The sequence below is a fragment of the Rhamphochromis sp. 'chilingali' genome (assembly GCF_963969265.1).
Source record: "Rhamphochromis sp. 'chilingali' genome assembly, chromosome: 14".
Classification (NCBI taxonomy): Eukaryota; Metazoa; Chordata; class Actinopteri; order Cichliformes; family Cichlidae; genus Rhamphochromis; species Rhamphochromis sp. 'chilingali'.
Genome location: NC_137941.1, coordinates 29,718,029 through 29,737,471, shown reverse-complemented (window position 1 = coordinate 29,737,471; position 19,443 = coordinate 29,718,029). Strand labels below are relative to the sequence as shown.

At 40.0% G+C, this 19,443-nt stretch overlaps 1 protein-coding gene across 2 annotated transcripts in view; it reads left to right on the top strand.

The window, feature by feature from the left end:
- enox1 (ecto-NOX disulfide-thiol exchanger 1) overlaps positions 1-19,443 on the top strand; it is a 151,164-nt gene that overhangs the window by 35,556 nt on the left and 96,165 nt on the right. For both annotated transcript variants that reach the window (XM_080903097.1, XM_080903098.1), the window contains exon 2: positions 8,396-8,428. The gene's annotated coding sequence lies outside the window, so the exon portion shown is untranslated. The remainder of the gene's footprint in view (positions 1-8,395; positions 8,429-19,443) is intronic.

Sequence of the window (19,443 nt, the reverse complement as noted above, 5' to 3'; positions counted from 1 at the left end):
CTTACCAAAAGGTTGATTTGTTTTGTTGAATCAGCCTTTTGGGATTTACTTACCTGGATGACTGAGCATGCATCAAGATAGATATCCTTGCCTTTTATCTGATCTTCACTGCTGATGACAGGCACACAGCTGTATCAACGATCAGTCTGAATTTAGAGGTCCGAGGTGTTCTGTAGAAGTGATTTAGTATCCTCTGCAGCCTCACATGTGACTCAGTGGTAAAATGTGTTTATTGCTGAAAGATAACAGACTCCATCTCTTCCCATTATTCATGACACAGATTAAAGCAGATGGCCATAGTAAATGATAAATGGACTGCCTTTATTCAGCACCTTAATAGCCTTGTTGTCCATTCACATCACTTTATTGTTTTTTTTTCTACACTTGACCAAAAGCTACTGGTGCCAAAACAAAACACGTCAATATTTTTGCTGCAAAATCAGATATGTATTTTCCATAACTGTCAAACTGCTGTGATGTTCCCAATCACTGTGAGACATAGTGCCCCAAGTGTTCACAGCATTATAGATGTCAACATCTCTTCTTCTTTTTATAGCCTCCACACAGATGTATCTATTTATATTACACCTAAGCCAACAGGAATCAATTGCACTGCAGGGTTGCAAATGAGAAGATGAAGACCGATGCAACAACTCATATAGCTTTTTGTGCAGCTCAGTGTGTAATCATGTGAATGTGTCTTTTCTATAGGCTTGGGGTTTTTTTGTTGTTGTTTTTTTTGTATTTGTGGGATCCTAAAACCCCACAATAACATGGAGCCCCCATACTGGTTGGGTCTGATGGCTTTGTAGAGATCTACAATTTTAAACACTGTTTGAGATTTAAGGATAATAACTGGATTTTAGGTTGGGTAAGGGTCAGGCAGGTTAGGCATTCACGTTTCACATACAGTGCTGGGTGCCCACAAAAACTCTAAAAAAAACCAAAGTAAGTGCTGTGCACTCATGTTTGTTTCTTGTCCTACAGCTCTGTGTTTGAGCAGCCAGGTGGATTAACCTAAAGGATTCATGCACACTGAAGGAGAGATATGTTTTTAGTCTTCTTTTAGAAGAAAGTACAGACTTTAACTGGCCATCAGATGATTTGTAGATGATGTTTCCTTTTGAGAATATTTGGGGATCAAGCTTTACAGTAAAATACCATGCAGAGATGTATTGTAGGAAAAATTGATGAATATACTCCAGTCAGCTGCATCCCATTCCAATCCATTGTCATCACTGGTACTTAAATTTACTGTACTCGAGGGAAAGAGCATAATGTGTAGTGAGTTGTCTAAGATGTCAGTCCTAAATTTCCCATAGGCTTCAATGAGGTTGAGATCTGGAAACTGTAAAAGCTCGTAGTATATAAATGACGTCAGATACATCAGGCAATTTTGTGAGACCTCCTGAATCATAGGAAAGTGGTGACCACTCAGAGCATGTTTGTATTGATTTGCAGTGACCCTTCCTTCTGAAGGGAAGAACCCAAACAACAGGCACAATAATGCCTTACACATCAGAGCCACCAGATCCTTTTATTCTATAGGTCACTGCTTTGACTAGCAGTGTGGGGTCTTTGACTTTTTTTTCTTTTCTTTCTTTTTTCTACTTTGTCTAATGGGCTCTGTCATAGTCTGACCCTTGTAACAATCAATGCGTCATGCTATATTCACATTGAAATCTCCATCAGTTTCTCGCATTGCCATAACCGGTCAGTCACTAGAGACCGCAAGTTTCCCAAACTGTTATTTCAAGCCATTTCCATATTATTTGGAACCAGCCATCCAGCCACTGTGTCAGCAGTAAAGTGAGAGTAGCAGGGCATTTGAATTGCCACTTACAAAGCAAACCAGCCTCTCTTTGCACATCACATCAAATCACACACTGTGCCTGTCCTCATACTTGAGGAAAATCCAGCCATTTTCCACTGGTGCCCACAACATAAACGGGGCCCCTCCGTTTCTCTTAAATACAAGTTTTTTTTTGAATACTTTGTATTCAGCCTGCAGTTTCATTTAGTCATTAAAGAGAAAGATATGAGCCTATAGACATATATCATAACTTCTTATAGCCAGCTTCCAGTCTGCAACATACACGCTCACAGATGTCAACGAATCCCCCTCTCCTCTTTTCTCCTCTCGCTGTGTTTGATTATGAAGAGTGATAAAAAAATGTGTTTTCTTCTTGTCTTTTGCCTGCTGTCACTGTTTAAAATGACAGATTAGATGAGCTGTAGCTAATTAACATGCAGTTGTAGCTACTAAATGAAAAGTTTGATCATGCTCCATGCAGCTGACATCTGTTTAGAGTAAAAAGATGCAACATTTACATGTGCATGAAGTGAGAAAGAGGTCGGAGTTTTGTATTATATATTCTATATTCGTGACGCATTCTGCCTCCATGTTGGGAGTAGCTTATTGTAAGTACTTCCTGTAATGAAGTTACCACTGTTATGAAGAAAAATACAAACAGGGAATTGCAACTGAGAGGCTCAAGCGAGTGATCCTTCCATGTGGCAGAGTGCGGTCAAAACATTCAGCTGGTGCATCAGAAAAATAAAGAATCAAACAATGATGTGAAATACTTTGTCAGTCACATACCTTACGTACCCTGGACTCATTCCACCGCCCCTGTGTAAACACCAAGGGAGAAGATGGTGTTGTTGTCATGCTTATTTTCTTTTCTTTTCTTTTGTTTTTTTGTGGTGATATTTCAGGATTTTGTCAAAGTTTCCAAACCCACTGGAGAAACATGTGGGTGGAAATGGACTTTGTGGGGCTCCAATGGTTTAATAAAGGCTCAATTAAAGAAATTAAAACCACGTTGAGCCTCCACACGAGCCTGGAAAGACTGCCGTCTGGCTGCTTTTCCTCGCTCTCTCCATAGGCAGGTGAAATTCTCATGAACTCTCCAAAAGCAACATCCTGAGGAGCACTGTGCAGATTATTTAGCCTAACTGCTCCCTTTTCCTCCTCTTCTCTCTGGTGTCATTAACAGTGATTTATACGAGGGCTTGCCGGAACACGGATTGTGCCAATAGGTGGGATGCGGGAACATCGCCCCATCCTCCACTACAGAGCGCTCCCCGCTCACCCTGCTGCTCACCACGCCTGTTTGATTGATCAAGGCAAAGCAAAGGGGCCATAAAGCAGAAGCTCACACAAAACACACAAATGGTTGCTGTGCTTTGTTTCAGGAGAGAACAGCCAGTGCGACTACGGTGGTGTGTGATGAATAGAGAGGTCGGTCGGCAGAGACCTGGAGGTTTGCTTTAGAGGGAAGACCGGCACTTACTTGGATTTCTCATTTGGCTGAATGAATTCATTCCTACCAGATAAACATGTCTGATTTCACATTTTGCTGGTCTTTCTGCACTACTGAGAAGGGAAGTGTATTATAATTATGAATGAGGTTCAGTATTTGAAGTTGGCTAAATGCTTCGAATGTCTGCTGCAGTTCAAATTCAGTAATTGCCAAAGTTTTGGACTGCTAGACTGGCCCGATTTAAATCTTCTGCTGCTGCTAACCATTTTATAAATGAACCAGACTGCACTCAAGTTTGAAAATAGAATAAGTGGATGAGAGTTAGATAGTATAATATGTTTCACTGCCTGTTGTGATGCATGGACAATTTTAAAGTTCAGGGTTTTGTTTTGTTTTTTTGGTTCTTTCATAATATAAGTACATTTTGTTCTTTTAATCCTTTAATGAGGACCTATTGTGCTTTCTCTGTTGTCTCATGTACACTGACCCAATGGTCAGTGTACATGAGACTTAAAAGGTGGATGCTCCTGTAAAACGTGGCCAAATGAAATAACGTTTAAATGATGAGATCAGTGGGCGTGTAAGCACTAACTCTGATCATGGTCAGTGAGAAATACACTGCATTTATTCAGCACCTTAACCCTCCTGCCATCCTTTAAAAAACTCACACCCATCACCCTAGGGACCATTCTCAGCCACGCCATAAAAAGACCATATATCCATATTTTATTCCACTTTAAATTAGCCAACCTTGTAAAACTACTTCTCCCTGAAATATTCATGTAAAGTTTTAATTATATTTTCGTTGTTTTAACCCTTCAAATCCCAGTGTTATTACATGAGCGCCCTGTGTTATAAGCCCCAAAAACCAAAAAACGAAACTAAATATTTCCACAAAAAACCAGTTGAAGTAATATGTGATTGTCATTATAAGTAGGCCTTTAGATGGACCAAAGATTGGCACCAACATACATTTTGACCTGCCATTATTTTTTTTGCATTTTTTTTGCAATTTAAAAATTAAAACTTCAAGGCCCTGAGTCTTCATTGACATCCAAGAAAAGAAGAAAAAATAAAATCATATGATGATAATTTGGGGTTGAAAAATAGCGTTTATAATGGAAGTCAATGGGCAGAAAATGGTCCCCAGGGTGATGGGTGTGGGGATTTCTGCTGCTCAGCCATTTTAGGCTGATTTAAGGAATTCACACTGGAATATTAACATTGACAGGTAAAAACTATCCTGTGGCAAGTTTGGTTATATTCCACTGAACACAGTGGAAATGGCAGCCATTTAACACATAGCAGTGGCACAAAAAGGTCCCAAGAAGGCAGGAAGGTTAATAGCCTTGATGTCCATTCCCACCGCTGGATTGTTTTTTTCTACACTTGACCAAAAGCTACCGGTGCCAAAACAAAACACGTCAATATTTTGCTGCAAGATCAGATATGTATTTGCCATAACTGTCAAACTGCTGTGATGTTCCCAATCACTGTGAGACATAGTACCGCAAAATGTTCACAGCATTATAGATGTCAACATCTCTTCTTCTATTTATAGCCTCCACACAGATGTATCTATTTATATTACACCTAAGCCAACAGGAATCAATTGCACTGCAGGGTTGCAAATGAGAAGATGAAGACCGATGCAACAACTCATATAGGTCTTTGTGCAGCTCAGTGTGTAATCATGTGAATGTGTCTTTTCTATAGGCTTTGGTTTTTCTTTTTTTTCTTTTGTATTTGTGGGATCCTGAAACCCCACAAACACATGGAGCCTCCATACTGGTTGAGTCCGATGGTTTTGTAGAGATCTACAACTTTAAACGCTGTTTGAGATTTAAGGATAATAACTGGATTTTAGGTTGGGTAAGGGTCAGGCAGGTTAGGCATTCACATGTCACAGTTAGCACTGGGTGCCCACAAAAACTCAAAAAACAAAGTAAATGCTGAGCTTTACAGTAACATACCATGCAGAGATGTGGTGTAGAAAACCATAGAATACATGAGACACAAAAGGTGGATGCTCCCGTAAAACGTGGCCAACTGAAACAAGGTTCAAATGATGAGATCAGTGGGTGTGTAAGCACTAACTCTGGGTGCAGTGCTCAGGCTGTAAGAGATTTATTCTACTCTGTAGTCTGTGTGATGCCAAAGAAATTGGTAACGGAACTAATGTGCTCCACTAAGGCCCAGTTTTGGATAAATAACTACTAATTTAAACTATGAAAAGCTACCCTGAAAAAGAAAGTCCAAGAATAAGTATATGGAGTTAGAAGATGAGCAGAAAAGGTCCCCCTTTAAAAGAATAGTTTTTAAAATGTTAGTACATCTTCACACAGGGGTGTCAAACACAAAAAACTTCAGTCTCATCCATGGGACAGCTTTGGAAAGTTGGAAGAAGGGCTTAAACCTTCATCTGCAGAACAGCTGCAATCAAAACCAAAGCATTCCTGCAACACCATTATGCTATTGTAAATATTAACCTGACACATTTCTGTATCACTGTGTCTACATTTAGGCATTAAAACTATATATTGCAACATTGCACTAAATCCATTTTAAAATGCTGTATAGCTGAAGTCGCTGTTAATCCTATAATTACAAAACTAAATAAATAATTCTTACATTTTGACATTTTACTGCTTCTAAAATATAGTTTGAGGAACATGAATACCCCCCCCCCCGAATTTCTAATACATCCCTCATATGATCCACATGCATCACCCTCCTTTTCGTACATGCAATGAGAATGCTTGGTGAGGAGATGATGTTGTTAATTGATATGCAGATTTATTCGTTATTTGCATATCAGTCAGTTTGGTGGTGCTGAGGTGATGAGGGAGTGAAAACAATGAGATAAATAAAACATCGGGGACCGGCAGTAAAGAAATAAAAGTATTAAAGCTTTAGTGAGAAACAAGAGCAAAGACAGAGCGAGAGGGGGGAAAGGTTAACAGCACACCTGCTGTTCAGGGGTGTTACCAGTAATTTAGCTAAGGTAAGTGATGTCATTTCCACACCTTTATTTTCTGCGTTCCAGTTTCAGTTCAGTTGAGCTTTGTTTTCACTGCTTGTAATAATTGGAGGGTAAAAGAACTGAAAGAAAAAATATATATATTGAAAATAATTTAATAGTTTTCACTTTAAACTGGTCACTGTGAAACAGAACCATAATGATTGTGTCTGTATGTGGACAGGAGCTGCTGGAAGATGGACTGGTTCATTCCAGTGCTTTGGCGTGGGAGTGTCTTTGCCATATGGCCTTCTCTGGCACTCACGCGCTGTACTCTTCACTTGGCTGAACATTAAACAGCGATCGCTCACTTTCTGTTTACAGACTGTGCTACAACCATCACCCAGCAACACATTTAATGCTTTATTGTCTTTAAAAACAACGTACCTACACTTTTCCCATTCAGCTAGTAACAGAACATCTCAGCACTTTACATCATGTCATATTTCTTTTTACATTTTAGATGATACCTAACTGATAGTTGTTTGTTTGTTTGATCGTAGCTTTGCATGATTACACTGCTAAAGAGATGATAAATAACCAGCTACATACTGAAGCAGTAAACATGGAGCTGAAGCAAGAGGATGTATTCAGCATTTCAAGGGAGTGGAGCCTTTTATACATATTACAATTGAAAGCAGTGAGAGAGAAAGTGTAAAGATAAAATCTGCTCTTAGCTGCTTAATAGCCTTAATAGCCTTATGCCTGCAAATGTTGTTCTTTTTTTTAAAGAAATGTTTTTCTGCTAAAACTGACTTTAAAATATTGTTTCTTTGTTTTAATCTACCAACTGTAGATGTGTGACAATGACAGTTGTTTTTTTGGCATATGGGATGATGTTGTTGTCACTGTTACAATAATGCAAGTTTAATTAGCTTTATTGTCACAGTAACAGGATGATGCTGCACCTGGTTGTCAGGTTTAGTGGAAAGCACCCTTGTCTTTGATATTGAAGGAATGTGATGGCAACAGCGTTGCTAATGAAGATTTAACTGCAACTCCTGGTGTTTCTTTTTGCACTGAATTAAATCACAACAAAACAATAAATCAAATGGCCAGTGCTTAGCATTGGTGGAGAAGTTGGGACTGATGAGGGGATCTGATCTAGTTACCTCAGCTGCCTGGACCCTGCTGATATAAATGAGCAAGTAGGTCTCCCAGACAAATTTCCAAACTTGAAGCCAGAGGATCTTAAAAAAGTATCTGGGAAAAACGCTGGCCTTCCAAAAGCTGAAGGAATGGCTGAAAATCTCTTAAAAATAATAATTCACCTGAAAAAGACACACCTCACTTATCCACACAGTGGCAGCGAAAACATAGTGGCTTTCATTGAATGATAATAATTAGTAGTATAAGTATTTTTACTGGTACTTCTTTCATCTCTGCATCAATATGAGGAGCTTTTATTCTTCTTTAGTAAAGTGAGTCTTTGGGGAATACCTTTGGATAGTTTAGACAGCTGAAGTTAGACGTCAGTTTAAAATTACAGTATTAAACTGTGATTTTACACATCCTTTGTCTTTTACACTGAATAATGATTCTGTATAATTTAGCAGCAGGCAGTGTGGTTTCCCCATCGTTACAAGCCTGTTACACTTTATGATAAAAATAAATCCTGTTTGATGTCATTCATTGCTCTTTGTTACTGGCCAATTCCTTTTTGTTAGTGAGATGATTTAGCTGAAGTGACCTTTTGTCTGCGGGCTGCACAATCTGTCATCAAGATCCGATCAGCTTTGCGCTGTTTCTTTCGACACAGTTTTCCTGCTTTTGTTTCTCTGTGGGCTTCTAAAGCTTAGCCTTTCTTTAGAAAGGTCAGCAAAGCCCAGCTGGTGCTCGGCGTATGCGTGTGTATGTGCACAGAACTCTTGCGCCTTCGTGCAGTAAATTGTGCAGCGGTTTTATTAGCTGCTCACCTCTGCGAGTCTTGAATCCATCATACACACACATTAACATTCAGACAGGCACTGCCTTGCTTCGGGGGATTGTTGAGATGATGTCATGGCTGAAACCTGACGAGATCTCAGCACATTTAATTCATTAGGACAGTGGTAAAACCTAAACACAGGACCAATAAAACTAATGAGGAATTCTGTCTTTGTCTCCACAGGGGCCATCAGACGTGAGCAGCTGCAGCACAACAGTGAGTCAGAAGTTTATCTTTCCTGTCTTTTCGTCTTGGTTTTGCAGGTGTATGATGAATAGACCCTGTCCAATCACTTTGACATGCCATATTTTCTTTCTTTCTGTTTGTTTCCACAAACAAATGGCTAAAGAGTTGATGCAGAACCAGCCTGATTTTTCGCCACGTCAAGCTGTGTTGATAATGTGTTTTGGAAAACTGTCCCTCAGGTGGTGATCCAGACAAATCTCTGCAGCTGCTCTTTGTTACTGTGCAGCTAAGGTCACTTTCACATTTTACGTGCCTTAGATTATTCTCAAGTTTAGTTTGGTTTAAATTACAAAAAAACTGCTTTATCACATATTAGGATGCACAGTTTGTTGTGCATGCATGCTGATTTATTGTTGATGGAATCCACTGCAGTCATCTTGTAAATCTGCATAACGTCACTGTGAACTACAACACAGGTCTCTTGTTCTTACTGCCATTAATGGACAAGGCAAGAAGGTGCGCTAAACATTCCTCAGAGAGTTATAAATGGTCCACATTGACATGCTCGTCCATGATGTGAATCTCCCATTCCAAAGATGCTCTATTGGATTGAGATCTGTTGACTGTGGAGGCCATTCAAGTGCAGGGATAATCTGAGCTTTGTGGCACATTGACAGACGATAGGTAGACCGTGGTCATATAGGGATGGACATGGTCAGCAATAATACTCGTACACTGTGGTGTTTAAACAATGCTCAGTTAGTACTGAGGGTACTAAAGTGTACCAAGAAAATACCCACACCATTACATCAGCAGCAGCAGCCTGCATGGATCCATGCTTTGATCGTGTTTACCACAAATTCTGACCTGAATGTTGCAACAGAAATCAGGATTCATCAGACCAGGCAAGATTTTTTTCTGATCTTCTGATATCTCAGCTTACAGGAGTGGCACCTGGGGTGATCTTCTACTGCTGTAGCCCATCTGGTTCTGCGTGTGTTGCTTGTTCAGAGATGCTCTTGTGCATACTTCGACACCATTAGAGGTGTTGTGTGGGAAAATCCCAGTAGATCAGCAGGTTCTAAAATACTCAGATGAGTACTGGAAATGAAACAGCTGACTTTAAATGTGGGCTGGCACTCGAATCACTTTTCTTCCCCTTTTTGATTCTTGGTTTAAGCCTCAGCATATCCTCATGCCTAAATGTATTAAATTGCTTTCATGTGATTGGCTGATCTGAGATCTGCGATAATGAGTATTTGAAGATGACCTTAGTAGTGTAAATGAAAGCTTCCTCACTTTTTGGTTCTCTGTAGTCTGGATTTGAATGCCTAGTAGTTTAATTTTCAAGTCTATGAGATTTGTGGCATGAGGCAACTCTTTTCCTTATTTTGTATTGAATTTGGATCCCTGGACACAGACAACTTTTTATGAGCAGGATTGTGTTCGGTTAACAAAAAACAACAGTGCAGGACGACAGAAGCTAAGATAATAACTGTTTTTATTTGATGCCCTTTAATGAATTGCTGAAATATCGGTATAGTGTTTAGCTTAATTTAGTTAGTCCCTGGATTTGCTGTGACTGAAGTGTAAGATAAGACTCCAGATAACCTTTGTTGGTCATTTTGCCCTGTGTGCTGAAGAATGCCTCTACTTTCTGAGTATTTCATGAGTATCTGATCAGTGCAGCACTGGTCACAGTTGTTTTCTATTTTTATTGATTAACTTAGCTAACTTCTTAGTCAATATTGCAGTAAAATTCAAAGTCCTGTCCTTTTCTGGACGCAAAGTGGAATTTTTCAGCACAGATTGTAAATGGTATGAATTTAAACTGTCAGCCTTAGTTTCAGTTACAATATTTCTTTCTGAATTCATATGTAGTAAGTTATTGAAATGTTTCTTGCTCCCCTAAAACATCAGGAGCATTCTAGAGTCAACGGTCACATTACTTTCTATGTGGTAATCTTGTGAGGAGTGAACCTTCTGAATCAAAACCCTGCTTACACTGATCAGTTTGAATTCTTGATGCCAAATTTAACTGGGAATGGTTGACTGTTAAAATGAACATCTACTGATAAATGGTTATCATGAATCCTGATCTTTTTATATCCAATCAAGCCTGGATTTAAAAAACAAAAACCACACAAAGCAAGATGCAAGATGAGCTTTCTGAATTGTAGAACCTCTGATCTGCTTTTATTTTGCCTAAACTACAGTTTACATATCCAACTAAATACCAAATCACATTATATAATTCAAATTGAGATAATTGTCCGAAAGGACAGACGGGACTGGAGCACACACTGCTTACAGCCTTTCAATGTGCGTCACTACAACTGTGTCTTCATCAGAGCCGCGCAGTGGAAAAGATACAACATAACATATAGTCAGACATTTGTCATTGGATAACTGAACAGGATTTCAGACAATTTATGAATGAATGAATCTAAGGTGGGATTTGGCTTGATACGTATGTTTACAGTTGCCAGAACACCAACATCCTGCAAGACTTTCAGAGGGACACAGCCCTTTAAAGTTTGAAATGTACATCTTGTGATTCTTGGGCTCAGAAAACTCAATTAAAAATTCTACTAAAAGGGACCAAAAGCACAAGCATGGTGTAGAGGTCAAATTTAGTCACTTCAATTATCCAAAGTGTTACCGTACATAAGGTGCACGGGATTATAAGGCACATAAAGCAAAACAGACAGTCAGATAAGTCAAACTTTACTCAACTCATTCTTCTTGCTTCCTCCACTTCTGTACCATTGATTCATTAACGATGAATTCTCTTGCAGCTGCTCCTAGTCCCATGTTGTTGCAGTAATTAATACTAACCTCGACTAACCTCGTATTGTGGATGAAGTTTGGTTTGTTTACAGCATCCTGCGTTGTGATTGCGTTTGTCCCTAACCATCGGGAACCCTCCCATTAACGAGTAGAAAAAAGTTAGCATTCATCTTCCAACTTCACTGTGTTTATGTTATGCTAACATAGCTGTGTCGCTAGCGATCGCGTAGCAAATCATTATATACCAGCTAGCCCAACTTCAGTAACCCTACAAAAGTCACTGCTGTTTAGTTTTCTGTCTTCATTGATGTTGGAAGTGATAGCAAAGCTGTACGTTTTAATTTTTTCAGAAATCTCTCAGTCAGAACATGCTATATCATGTTTAGGTGGAAACTAGCGAGCTAACTTCCTGCTAACTTCTAATTCTGTTAAATTTAATAAATTCTATTTTCATGGATGCCTGGACGTTAAACTTGTTACACCTGGAAGAGCAGCAACACTGATCATTTTATTAAAGATGAAAGAATTTAGACAGTTTTTAACTCTCAGTGATGCTGCTGTGTTCGTTTGACTTTGGGACCTGAAGAGGACGGAGTTTAGGACCCAGATTAATCAGTGAGGCTCCTGACTACAGTAGCCATAATGCTCTGACAATCCATCAAGCAGTGCAGCTTTGTAGCTTTCCAAAGACGTACTAAAACATTTTTTGACAGATTTCTGAGCGCCATGTGTCACAAAAAATCAGTTCGAGGTCAGTAAGCACAACCAGAATTCATGCATAAGGCGCACTGTTGATTTTTGAGAAAATTAAAGGATGTAAGTGCGCCTTATAGTGCGGAAAATATGGTAGCTACATCTACATGTGTTAACACACCTGTTAATCATTGCAGCCATGTCCCTAATTATAACCCTTAACAAAACCAAACAGATAAGCTTTAAAACATTAAAAATGACGCACTCTATCAGATCAGATCATCATCATATCAAAGCATCAGGTGAGCCATCTAACACATGATAGTTGTAAACAGAAAACAATATAGACTTCAACTTAATATCACAGGACTGAAAATACAGACAGTACAAGTATAAGGATGCGAGAAGGGCAACAAATGAGAGGAAAACTCACAAAATCAGTTTTCCCTTCATCCGAAAGAGCTCCAATGTGTCTAGCTTGTGGATCCATCTATCTATGGAGCTAATGACATCAACAGCACCTCTGAGACTTTCCCCCCTGTTACAGAAAGGAAAGATTAGAAATTAAAAATAAGTTAAAGTTGGTAAAAATAAATAAATAAATAGAGTCTGAAACAAACTGCCTAGATGCAGACAGTTTGGCTTTTGATTTTTGCGACCAACAAGTATTTCTACGCTCTGCTCTCTGGAGGTTTCCATGGTAGCAGCTGTCCTGATGCGCTGTAATGATGACCTGAGGAGGAGTGAAATGGCTGGTTTTTCCTCTGCTTTCTTGCTCTCTCTTTCTCTCTCTGCTGTACTCAGTGTGTAGTTCTTAATGAGAATGTTTCACTACAGCAGATGGAGAAGATGGAGATGTGCTGAATTTTAGGATCATGTGATTTTTTTAAACTTTCATTGTGCACACAGTCTTTTACCCACCGACCCAAGCAGGAGCTTGTAGTAATCTTATCGTAAACACTGGAAATCTGTCTGGAATATGTGGCATTGATATGATTCATATCATTAGCTTCATCTGCTTTAGAAGGATTCCCCATCAGCTCAAAAGTCAAATGTAGATTTAGCTGACGCCATGGGAGGACACATGCAGACTGTGCATGTTTTTTGTCTCTTTTTGGCAATACTTGATAGATATGAATGCATAAAAATCACACTCCATCATATAGTGTGTGAAACAAACAGCAAATTCTTCACGGAATTAAAACAGCTTTTTTGTTTATGTTGTTACATTTGACTTAAAATTTGACTTGTTAACCTAATTTTAGAGTTACATTACCTTGCATGCAGCTCTTGAAAGCACTCATAAAGTAACACCTATCAAACCCAAATCACTCAGCACAGTAATATTACTAATCACAGTGCTGTAATAGTGGGTGTTGCACAAAGCAGGTGCTGCTCTGCTGTTCTGCGGCTGAGACAGATGAGGCACCTCCAGGTAGTTTTCCAGCTGAAGATTTTCCGTTTCTGCTGACTTCCCTTTCTTTTCTGTAGCTGTGGCCACAGTGGCAGCGTTTCCAGAAAATGTTTGTGCTTGTCACCAGTTTGGCAACCAGAGATTTGATTACTTTTGTCAAGTAAAGTAAAGGATTACTACTGCAAAAAACTAATTAGATAACTGTTACTTTCCCGTAAGCATGCTACGTTACTAAACCATGATTTTGATTGTGAGAGTGTCTCATGACATTTATGTACGAGCGTGCGACGTCTGTGGCAGCAACAGACGTGTGCAGATCAACAATGCATAATATGGAGTGCGGGAGAGAGTATGACCATGCAGCGTTTAAAAGTTGGAAGTACTTACATTACTTTGAGTTTGATTCTGTAAAAAGTGACAAAAACATTACCGTGTGCTGTACACTCTGCATGGGAAGAAAACTTCTTTCTACAGTGAAAAATTTAACTTCAAATCTTGAGAAGCACCTAGCATGCTGCCACGGGAATGTGAAATTCACTGAGAAACCTCCGGATCCCCCCACTGACATGACCGTTGCAGCACTAGGCAAACTAGCACTAGCCCCACTCCTGCTAAACAGGTGAAAATAGTCTTAAGATAAGATAAGATAAGATAAGATAAGATAAGATAAGATAAGATAAGATAAGATGACCTTTATTAGTCCCACAGGTGGGAAATTTGTTTCATTACAGCAAAAGTGCAAAGTTATGTAGCAGAAATTAGAAAACACTGGAATGCAATAAAATAAAATAAAATACTATATACAATAGAATAAAACAGAATAATATATACAATAGAATAAAATAGAATACAAAGGCTATATACAACTGAGTAAGAAAATACAAGTACAACTTTGTCAGAAAAAGAGTTGCACATATAGCAGTCTTATTGCACATGTGTGGGTTTGATCAGCTGCAAAAGTCTTTGTTGTGGAGTCTGACAACAGTGGGGAGGAAAGACCTGCGAAAGGAGCTGCTCAGTGCTGTCAGAGTCTCCTGCATGGGGTGGGAGATGTTGTCCAACAGGGATGACAGCTTAGCCGCCATTCTCCTGTCACTCACCACCTCCACTGGGTCCAGAGGGCATCCTAGAACAGAGCTGGCCCTCCGGATCAGCCTGTTCAGTCTCTTCCTGTCCCCGGCAGAGATGTTGCCGCCCCAGCAGACCACACCGTAAAAGATGGCTGAGGCCACCACAGAGTCATAGAAGTTCTTCAGGATTGGGCCCTTCACTCCAAAAGACCTGAGTCTCCACAGCAGGTACAGCCTGCTCTGTCCTTTCCTGCAGAGGGCTTCTGAATTATGAGTCCAGTCCACCTGTAGCTGTCCACAGCCTTGACGTCCATACCTTGGATGTTCAGTGGTTGCAGTGGAGGATGTTTGTGCCTGCGGAAGTCTACCACCAGGTCCTTGGTTTTACTAGTGTTTATCTGGAGGTAGTTCAGCTGGCACCAGTCCACATTTTTTGCTGTGTTTGACTTGCATCTAGTTGAAAGAGCGAGTTTAAAGACAAAACATGATTTTATATTTTATGTGCTGGAATATGTTAAACAAATTTCTTCTAGTCAACCACTGTTTGACAGTTTTTGCTTGATGCAATGTGCATAAAGTTAAAAGATTAAAACTAATAAAACAATTTTAAAAAGAGAGTTTTTCATTTGATTCAGTTTTATGTGATGGAGAAAAAAGTAGAATTGGGCTGAAAGGTCTTTTGCTTTATTACGTATTAAGGTTGTGTATCATGTTTTTAAAAAGTGACTAATTACTTTTGTAAAATAAGTAATCAGTAAAGTAATGGGATTACTTTCTTGGAGAAGTAAGTAATCCAACTTAAGTAACTTGACCAACACTGTGGGTGACTGCCAGACACCACTTGCAAAGACGTAGCTGCGGAACACCAGACTGGTATTTGCAAGCAAGGTTATTATAGGTAACTAAAACTAAACTACAAACTAAAATTAGATGTGAAAAAACATTGTAGCTGATTAAAAATACAAATTAGACTTAAAAAAAATTAACTTTGAACTTTGAAATCTAACAAAAATCTAATAAAAGTATAGAGCAATTAGCCTTAGTACGACTGTACGTGCAGTGTTGGGAAGGTTACTTTTAAAATGTATTCCACTACAGATTACTGAATACATGCCCCAAAATGTATTCTGTAACGTATTCCGTTACGTTACTCAATGACAGTAACGTATTCTGAATACTTTGGATTACTTAATATATTATCATGCTTTTTACAACAACGTGAATGTACTATTGCTGTGTGATTTATTACTATTACTGAAGGTCCGCGACTCTGAACTGTAGTAAAGGGACCTCTGACTAATACGGCGGGGTCCCTGTCGGCTCGTAGTCGAAAAATAGCTTTACTTTGTTGTGTGGGTCAACTTTTCTTGCGACAGACAGAGAGAGGCGTTGAAAGGCTGCTCCAACGGAACTTATTGTTTTCGGAGGAAAACACGAACATGGTGTACAGTCGAGTCTTAATAGCTTACTTACAACTGGGCTCGTCAGGCACTCTTCTTGGCTGAAGTGGTTATTATTATATTTACATGCTTCCAGCTCCCGTTTTTCCTCGATGACAACTCGTACCTTTCCACTCCCCTTTTTCTCTCTCCCTCCTCGCGCTCATTGACCCATAACGTGTATGGCAGTCCATTCTCCCTGCAACACGGACTACACTGCCCATGATGCTACATTCTTTAGAGCTATGCTTGTAGCATTCTGCCTGTTAGCTTAGCACAACAACAACAACGAAAAGGCGCTCTCTCACCCAGGAAACACACAGTCGCAGAGAGAGAGAGAGAGAGCGTCGCCCTGTAACCATGGCAACCGTAACGCTGCCGCCTGGAACAAAGAGCATAGCTGTCAAACAAAACCCAAACAGTCCTGACCCGCGACAAAATGAAACAGGAAAGTACCGCCGTGTAATCCATTTATTTCAACAAAGTAACTGTATTCTGAATACCACCTTTTTAAACGGTAACTGTAACGGAATACAGTTACTCATATTTTGTATTTTAAATACGTAACGGCGGTACATGTATTCCGTTACTCCCCAACACTGTGTACGTGTTAGTGTGGCAAAATTTGTGTTCTTTCAGACATTGCATCTTTATAAAATAGTAAGTCTCTGCTTTTCAAAAGCTGTGTGTCTTTGCTGGAATACCTTTACGTATTTTTCCAAATCTTGCCTTGGATATATGGCCTACAATATAAAACACAGAAAATAATCATTTAAAAAGACTAAACCTATTAAAAATTAAACTAAAGGTCATTACACACCAAGACCACGTCATTTTTGCTGAAAACACGCTATAAAAATAATAAACTCAACATGATGAGCTGGTCCTGATGTTTCTAATCAAGAAAAGGAAGCAACTGAGATTCTGGCAGCAGCAGGGAGAGTCTCACGGTTTGATCCAGGAGCTGAAGCTGCATCACAAGCGCTTTTAATACATATTTCAGGAGGACAGTGGGGCAGTTTGAACTCCTGTTGGCAGAGTTGGGACCACATCTGAAGAGGCAGAGAAATCATTTCATAGAGCCGATTGACCCGGAGCAACGTCTAGATGTGTGTCAGAGGTAAAATAGTATTGTTTTATGATTTTTATTTTTAGTATTGTTGTGTGTTTTGAGCTACAAGTAAACCTGTCACCAAACGCAGTGCTCTGATTAGTCACATCTGTTTGTTTGCATCTGAAAAATCTTAAAAAAATGGTTTGAAAAAATAAATTACACAAATTCATCGAGGAAAATTACACGGTCGATGTGATCGGCTGCATTAAGAGTAGATGAGCTCATATTAAAAACTAAACATCTTCAAACAATAAAAACTAAACCGAAAAAAAAATCAGCTCTGGAAACTAACTGCAAGTATACTGAATTAAAAATAAAAGGCAAAATGAAATAAAAAATTATTTTAAAAAATTACACAACTATAATAAGTCCAGTTGCCAGTCACCAGCACGTCTCTAGGCAGATGTGACTCAAACTACTTCTCTTCTCAATTGTGTTAAAATACCACTGGTTGGCACTCAAACACGACAAGTGTCACAAGTCAACACGTTCTCACTCCCAAGTCAGAAGTGTGACTCATAAGATTTTAGGCACCACAAGTTGAAAATTTGTTGTCAATCCAAAGTGTACATTCATACCAGCAAGGTAACCTTCTGTGTCGCAGTCATTAGTTCTCTTGGAACATTAGCTGGATGTAGTTTTTTAGCTAGGTTTTTCGCTTTTTCATCCTCTGGCTCGCTGACACTCAAAGCTGATGTTTGTCTGCATTTTTATTTTCACTACTTCAATCACATTTTCCTGTTTTACTCACAAACCTTTGTGTCAGTAATGTGACTGGAATACTTTGTATCATTTCACTATGGATGCAAACCTGTCCACACAGCCCACCAACAGACAGCGATTTTAAATCCTTCTCATTTGGTCTAAAAATAAGTTGGTAAAAAGCCCCCCCACCTCTGCCCTGGAAGTTCTGCTCTTACTGCCATCTTTGCTCTTACAGATTTCTCCCCATGGATTCTTGAGGCTACACTACTCTTTCTCTCTTTTAATTTTTTCCATCACCCACTGCATTAAACACGTTCACATGCATTATATGCAGGGCTCAAATGTTGCAACCCTTGTGTTCGTGTGGTAACTGCAGGCTGTGACAGAGCAATAAGGATGCATCAGGATGGATTAACACTGTCGCCGTCATCATGCATTCATCGTTCTCCTCCCTCTGCTTCTTCATTCTCCTTTTCTTCTCCTCCCTTCCTCCCTTTCATCAGCTTCCCTACTCTATGTTCCTCATTCCATAGTTGCTTTGTCCTCTTTTTCCCCCCACCTATTCATATCTCCTCTGCTGCAGTATATCCCCTCATTACTCTTTTCTTTTTCTTTTATGTCCCTGCCTTCTTCTTACCTTTCTCCTCTGCTCCACACATCCTCTATCCTGTTATCCACCCCTCTCCTCAGCATTATATATTTACCCCCCACCCCCCACAGTCTCCGTGCATGCTATCTCATCTTTCATGTATTCCTCTTTTCACCTTACCCCTCTCCACCATCATCTTCTCCTTGTTTCCGCCCCCTCCTCTGTGGAGACATCCAAGTTCTGGGAGCAGCAGCAAGGCCAGAATTTACATCTTGATATATCAGTTTCCTGCAGCAGTGGAGGCGGTGATGGATGGCGTGTTGCCGGCGCCGCAGCGCTGCCATGAGTTACCGTGGTGATTACCGACAGAGACGGCTACTCACTGGCCACTTCATCACAGTGACTGGTGGGGAAGGAGGCGAGAAAAGAGAGAGAAAAAGAAGAGAGGGGCAGAAAAACAGAAAGAGAAGTGAGAAAAACACAATTGGAGGAGAGCGCAGGGAAAGGCAGCGGTGGCTTGTTGTGGCAGGAACAGGGGACAAAATCATCAGAAGGACAAATATTGGTGTGCTAGGTCACATAAAAATAAACCCTGAAAAATGCTGGGATTGTGCACAGTGATGTCGAAGTTGGAGTCAGGGCCAACTGATATTGTTTCCTTTTTGTGGGTCCAGTACAGAGCCATGCGTGTGAGGCCCTGCATATGTGTGTATATGTTATAAACCCAGAGGAACAGAGCTCATCTGTTGTCATGTGCTGGGTGGTTTCCTCAGTTTTGCTTGTTTTATCTGCTTACTTAAGCTTCGTTAGCTGCAGCGTGCTGATGTCTTCACAAAAACCGTTACCCACAGTACTCCAGATGGCCCGACGTAGACGGGCAAAGAAGTGACACGGGCTTGTGTAGCACTCTGTGGTTCGATTGTTCTAATGCGTGAAGACTGCACACAACAATGTTGCTGCTATACTTTAAAAACCTGGCGTAGCAGGGAATGTGCACCTCCAGTCTCTCTGTCTCGGTGTCTCATCGTGCGGTTGGTGATTTCATGTCTAGACCAGCCGCTGCCTGCCATCCAGCTGAGGGAAAATCTGACATGTCCTCCTCCCTCCTGCCCTCCATAAAACCTGAGGAAAAACAGATCGATGCCGGGCAGCTTGCTCATTTTGCCCCGGGCTTATTGAAATGGAAAGTTACAGGTTCTCGGACGTGTCAGCACTGCAGCAGCCGTGAAGG